Source organism: Chelonoidis abingdonii, chromosome 2 (assembly GCF_003597395.2).
Source record: "Chelonoidis abingdonii isolate Lonesome George chromosome 2, CheloAbing_2.0, whole genome shotgun sequence".
In the NCBI taxonomy this organism is placed as follows: domain Eukaryota; kingdom Metazoa; phylum Chordata; order Testudines; family Testudinidae; genus Chelonoidis; species Chelonoidis abingdonii.
In genome coordinates this window covers 120,084,434-120,091,091 of record NC_133770.1, presented here as the reverse complement: position 1 = coordinate 120,091,091, position 6,658 = coordinate 120,084,434, and the positions used below count along the sequence as shown (strand labels likewise).

Below are 6,658 nucleotides of genomic sequence, written 5' to 3'. Positions count from 1 at the left end.
GGTTGCACATCTGGTCACTCTCAGAACCCAGAGAGAACAACCACCAAAAACTAACAGCACACACTGAAACTTCCCTCCCTCAAGTATCCTGTCCCCTGATTGGTTCTCTAATCAAGTGACAGCCAGGCTCACTGAACTTGTTAATCCTTTACAGTCAAAAAAGATATAAAGTACTTCTGTTCTATTAACTCCTACTATCTGTTTATGACAGCTTTGACCCCCAGGAACGAATATTCTGAGTCTGAAAAGTGTTGTGTAGGGGTTAGGCTGGAAGGAGCTGAGGGGGTTTGGGAAGATCTGAACTGGAATATGAACATTGTCTTACCCCCAAAAAAGTCATTTTTTCCATGTTAATGAAAGTTAGGGAAAATCTCAGTCAATAAACATTCTTTAGACAGAGGTAAGTGCTGTGTATTTGAAACCTTAAAAACAACTATACGTTACCAGGCATTAATAATTATAGCTTTTAGATAACCCATGTGCTGGAAAAAGCAGCACTTGCCCCCCAACCAAATGCCCCTTGCTCCCTTTCTGTCTCTCTTCAAGCTTTTCCCTGTGCTGGGAGGCAGGGGGTGGGGATGGGGGTACTCTGGAAGCAAGGGGAGAAGTGATGTGCCTGGGTCAGGGGCTGTGATTCTGGACTGGGGTGTGCCTGGGGCAGAGGGCAGGACTCTGGCCCCCAGTGGGCTGGGCTGGCAGAGCGTCAGCCGGGGGTGGGCCTCCAGGCGCGCCACAGGGGACAGGGGCAGTGGTGGGAGCCCCCTTTATTGGTGATGGGGCACAGTGTGGGGCCATGGAGGACTCAGCTGCAGACACGCTGGGCGGCGAGCCCTACTATTACTACAGGGAGGTGAACAAGAGCAGGCCGAGTGCGCACTGCGAGTGGCTGGCAGACTGGGAGGTGTCCTTCTTGCTGCTGCCCATGCTCTACATGCTGGTCTTCGTGCTGGGACTGTCGGGCAATGGGCTGGTGATCTTCACCACGTGGCAGAGCCTGCGGGCCAAGCACCGCTCCGCCGACACCTACATCGGCAACCTGGCACTGGCCAACCTGGCCTTCGTGGTGACCCTACCGCTGTGAGCTGCCTACATGGCGCTGCACTTCCACTGGCCCTTTGGCTTGGCGCTGTGCAAGCTCAGCAGCTACCTGGTACTGTTCAACATGTTCACCTCTGACTTCTGCCTGGGCGGCCTCAGCTTCGAGCGTTACCTGGCCATCATGTGCTAACTGCTGCGCTCCCGGCCCATGTGCCCCTGCACTGCTCTTGCTGGTGGTACCCTGGCTGCTGGCTGGCCTGCTGGTTCTGCCCGCCCTGCTGCTATGTGACATGCAGACCAGCCCCGCTGACAACCAGAATTCCACCCCTGGAAATGTGCCGCCCCAAGCAGGTGCTTGCTTTGCTGGTGCCTAGAGCCAGTCCTGGTTCTATGTACACATTCTAGACTGTTCATAACTGTTTACTAAATATTGTCATTTATTATAAAAGTATATGTTGCTTTAAATATTTTCTCCTTTTTTCTAGCATTATTGGTATAATCAGAGTTTTTGCCATTTTTAATCAAGTGTACATACTGGTTAGGTAACTTCTTTTAAAAAAATATGCTATAACAAAAAGTTTTCCCCAATACTCTATCATTTTCTCTGTTGGGTATGGTCCTATGGGTTTTTCTTTTACGAAACTTTTTTTTTTTAACAGGGAAATGAATTATTAAATAGTGCTTATAGCCTGAAATAGAACATTTTGTTTGACTTTTTTATGGCTCTCCCTATCTGTAAAATGCTTGGCATATAGGGAGGGGAAGTAATCCTAAATGGTATATGTCCAGGAGGGCAAAATGTAAATACACAGATTATGTGATAAACCGTGTCTGGGGAATCTCCATTCCAGCAGAGAGTAAAAACAAGCACAAGTCATTGACTTCTCTTTCCTTTTTAAGTTCTGTAAACCTCCTGCTTCTGTTAAATCAGAATTTCAAATCAAGTGGGGAGGAGATTAAAAAGTTAATTATCTGGCATTCGTAGCCAATCTATTTTCTAAGTTAATATGTAATATGCCAGGAGGTTATTTTACAGAAAGTCTATAAAAAAGGGAATATATAGATCTACTTCTTACATAACAGCAGCATAGTTCACGTCAATGAACTATATGAAATACTGCTGAGAATGTCTTTAATTTCTGCTGGACATTTGAAGGTGGATGTCTAACTAATGCTGATTATTTTTAGAGTTGCCAGGTATAGAAAAGAGAATCTAATATTTTTTTGAGTAATGCATACTCCTGACCTCTGTGAATTCCACTGGCCTTCACTGGGTGGCAATGGAGAAATCTGTAAATATGAACAGTTTATTATCACCTTCCTGTAGGACCTTGAGATTTCTTGCAGCTTCAGGTTCTTTAGTGGTCTCCCTGACTATGGAATATTAATAGCAGAGTGCCCCCAGTGGGCTGCCGCCCCAAGCATACGCTAGGTGTGCTGGTGCCTGGAGCCGCCCTTGGGGAAGGGAGGGAGGAGACAGACACTTTGCCAGTAGGTTTCACTGCTATTTCCTAGACAGCAAAGAAATGTTGAGTTTCAGGACTCCTGGGTTCAATTCCAGGTTCTGTAGGGGAGCGTTCTCTAATGGTTACAGACCACAGACCCTTCAGTCATCCCTTCCTCCTCAGCTCCTGTCCCCCTCCTTTATTCCTGTCATTTCCCTCCTCCCCTCTATTCCTATCACTTTCCCCCAGCTTCTGACCATGTGCCCCCCCCCCCAACTAAAAACAGGCTTTTATAATGGGAAGTGGCAAGGAAGCTTAATGATAGATGTTGCTACCTATAATCCCTTGACTTTTCTATACGGCGAAATGCAGCGTTAGATTCATAACAGGAAGAGCAAATGGAATTTAGTGATAGATAGAAGCAATTGTATATATATATATAAAGAATGGTCAACACATTCATCTACCACAGAGGTCGGCAACCTTTCAGAAGTTGTGTGCTGAGTCTTCATTTATTCACTCTGATTTAAGGTTTCGTGTGCCGGTAATATATTTTAATGTTTTTAGAAGGTCTCTTTCTATAAGTCTATAATATATAATTAACTATGGTTGTATGTAAAGTAAATAAGCTTTTTAAAATGTTTAAGAAGCTTCAGTTAAAATTAAATTAAAATGCACAGCCCCCCAGGCTGGTGGCCAGGACCTGGGCAGTGTGAGTGCCACTGAAAACCAGCTCACGTGCCGTAGCTTGCCTACCCCTGATCTACCATATAAACAGCCTTTAAGGTTGCAGGACATTTTACGAAGAAGAATTTTATATTCTGTTAGCATAGGCAGCCCATGGCTCGGGCCTCTAGGGAGGCTGGCACGAGCATCAGAAGCTCCCCCAGCACCTGCCCTGGCCCATGGCTTTACTCCAAGGCCCGGCCCTGCTTGGCCTTCTGCATCCAAGGTGGTGGGGTGCTTGGCGGAGGGGGTGGAGCGGGGATAGGAAGGAGCCGAGAGAGGGTGGACCAGGACTTCGGGGCAGAGTCCAAGCAAGGCAATAGCCCAGGTATCTGCACTCTCAAAAGTAATGGGTTGGCAGCTGTTTGGGGAGGCTTAGCCTCCCCTGGCCTTTAATACCCACCACCTATGCTGTTAAGGCACAATACGGTTTTAAGATGAGGGTCTGCCCAGAGGAGATGATAAAAAGCTTCTCACAAGTACCGTGCCTTTAAATTAAAAAAAAAAAAAAAAAGAAAACCCCATACAGTTCAAGAGACCAGTTGGCTGATCCTTCTCACTGTAGAAGTAGGGGAAGAAGAGCAATATGGACGGTCCTGGTTTTCTAAGATACAGAATATCATGTGCTTTGGTCTACAAGAAAAGTGTTTGGTTACTGAAGTGTGTAGCAGAGTGTGGCAGGGTCCCCTTGGCTTCTGCCCCTGCTAGGTTCACAAAGTCACTCGGAGACCCTGGGTTTAGTAGCCACTGGTGCACTTTATTCTCAGGCTTGTTCCCACCACCGTTTCACCACATACAAGCAACCCGTCACTATCTGCAGACAGGAGGGAGGGGAGAGTTACCGCTTTTTGCTTTGCCATCCATCCCTGCCATCCATCCCCTGAGGCTTTTATGCAGCCCCAGACTAATTAGGTAGCAGCTGTCTCCGCCTCCCAATTAGGGCCAGGTTACTTCTAGACAATTCTTATTTTTTCCGCTATGGAGAGACAGGCATGACAGAGGGCTGAATTTGCAACCCTTTGCCCAGTACCCTGTCCAAGCACAGTTAGATTTTGGGATATACTAAATACTGCTTTATTAAGAACTGCATACCACAGTGTAACTCTGGCTTTATTGTTAAGGATCAAATTCTGCTCAAGTACACTGGTGTGGTCAATGTTCAGTAACTCCAATAAGTCAAATTCATCCCTGGTGTAAACTGCATTGACTTCAGTGAAATTAAACTAAGGATTAATTTGGATCATTAACTTTAATGGAATTTACCCTGGTATAACCAAGAGCAAAACTTGACCAAATATCGTTGATGCTATAGAACTCATCTAGCCTTAGATCCTGCCCCCCACATCCAGTCCAAATAACTGGAGGAGTTAGGCTGGAATCTGAAGCACAGTATAAGGGCAAGGAAAGAGAAAGGATATGGAGGTAGATATTATCACATCCGAGGTAGAAGCCAAACTCAAACAGTTTAGCAGGACTCAAAATTGGGGGGCCCAGATAATCTTCATCCAAGAATATTAAAGGAACTGGCACATGAAATTGCAAGCCCATTAACAAGAATTTTTAATGAATCTGTAAACTCAAGGGTTGTACCGTATGACTAACTAAATGCTAACATAGTTCCTATTTTTAAGAAAGGGAAAAAAAAAGAGATCCTAGTAACTACAGGCCTGTTACTTTGACATCTGTAGTATACAAGGTCTTGGGAAAAAATTTGAAGGAGAAAGTAGTTAAGGACATTGAGATCAATGGTAATTGGGACAAAATACAACATGGTTTTACAAAAGGTAGATCGTGCCAAATGCAGGGCTGCCCGAGGCGGGGGAAGTGGGGCAATTTGCCCCAGGTCCCACAGGGGTCCCCACAAGAATTCTCCGGCCCTGCCTCTGCCTTCCCCCATCCCCCGCTGCCTCAGCATGCTGAGTCCAGGAGTGGCCCTGGACAGAGCTAAAGCAGCGTGGCTCAGGCAGGGCCTGAGCTCCTTCCCACTCAGAGCTGCATGGTAAGGGGCCAGGGCTGCAAGCTCCGGTCCTGCCAGAGCCAGGCCACTGCAGCGCTGTCCAGGGGCCAGCGCAGCTCCTGGATGCGGCACGCTGAGGGTCCGAGAGAGGAGAGAGGTGGGGGTAACCTAGAAGTGGCCCTGGACAGAGCTAAAGCAGCGTGGCTCGGGCGGGGCCTGAGCTCCTCCCTGCTCAGAGCCGCGTGGTAAGGGGGCAGGGCTACGAGCTCTGGGCCAACCGACAGGAACTTAGGCCCCGCTGGAGTCAGGCCGCTGTAGTGCTGTCCAGGGCCGCTCCTGGATGCAGAGCGCTGAGGATCTGGGAGAGGTGGGGGTAAGCAGCATGGCAGGGGGCCAGGGTCTGGGGGGTTGGTTAGATAAGGCGCATGGAGTCCCAGGGCCAGTCAGGGGATAGGGAGGGGGCAGAGCTTCCGAGGGTCTGCCAGGACGTGGGGGAGGGGGAGTGGATAGGTCAGGGCAGTCAGGGGACAGGGAACAGGGGGGTGGGGTTGGTTGGGAGTGGGGTTCCAGGGTGTTGGTTGCGGAGAGGGTCTCGGGGGGGCAGTGAGGGGACAAGGAGCAGGATGGGTCGGAGACTCTGAGGGGGGCAGTCAGGGGGCAGGAAGTGGATGGGGGTCAGATAGGGGGCAGGGCCAGGCCGTTTGAGGATGCACAACCTTCCCTACCCTAAAGCTCATTCAGCAGTTTGAGGCTTGCAGACAGTTATTTAACAGAAAGAGCCAAGCTGTCATCTTTTCCATGGGGGAGGTATCACATGAGAAGAGCAATATCCTACACCACCTACCTTCTTCCCAGCCCTACCAAGGGAGGCCCCTCCCCCCACCCCCGCATTCCCCAAGGCTCCAGAGGGGTTAATTCAGTGGTTCTCAAACTTCTGTACTGGTGACCCCTTTCACACAGTAAACCTCTGAGTGTGAGCCCCCCTTATAAATTAAAAACACTTTTTTATATATTTAACACTATTATAAATGCTGGAGGCAAAGTGGGGTTTGAGGTTGTCATAAACAGATAGTTAAGGGTTAATGTCTTTTACCTGTAAAGGGTTAAGAAGCTCAGTGAACCTGGCTGACACCTGACCAGAGGACCAACAGGGGGACAAAATACTTTCAGATCTTGGTGGAGAGAAGTCTTTGTTTGTGCTCTTTGTTTTGGGGGTTGTTCATTCTTGGGATAAGGGGGACCAGACGTCAATCCAGGCTCTCCAAATCTTTCTGAATCAGTCTCTCGTGTTTCAAACTTGTAAGTAATAGCCAGGCAAGGCGGGTTAGTCTTTTTTGTTTTCTCAACTTGTAAATGTTCCTTTTTTGCTGAGAGGATTTTACCTCTGTTTGCTGTAACTTTGAACCTAAGGCTAGAGGGGGTTCCTCTGGGCTATATGAATCTGATTACCCTGTAAAGTATTTTCCATCCTGATTTTACAGAGATGATTTTT

General features: G+C 48.0%; 1 long non-coding RNA gene and 1 pseudogene across 1 annotated transcript in view; both read left to right on the top strand.

Moving 5' to 3' along the window:
• Window positions 1–6,658, top strand: part of LOC142046342 (uncharacterized) — a 934,987-nt gene that overhangs the window by 831,972 nt on the left and 96,357 nt on the right. Inside the window, exon 2 of the long non-coding RNA XR_012655262.1 lies at window positions 6,221–6,465. This is a non-coding gene — a long non-coding RNA (uncharacterized LOC142046342). The remainder of the gene's footprint in view (window positions 1–6,220; window positions 6,466–6,658) is intronic.
• On the top strand, window positions 794–1,412 carry LOC116816397 (apelin receptor B-like; annotated as a pseudogene).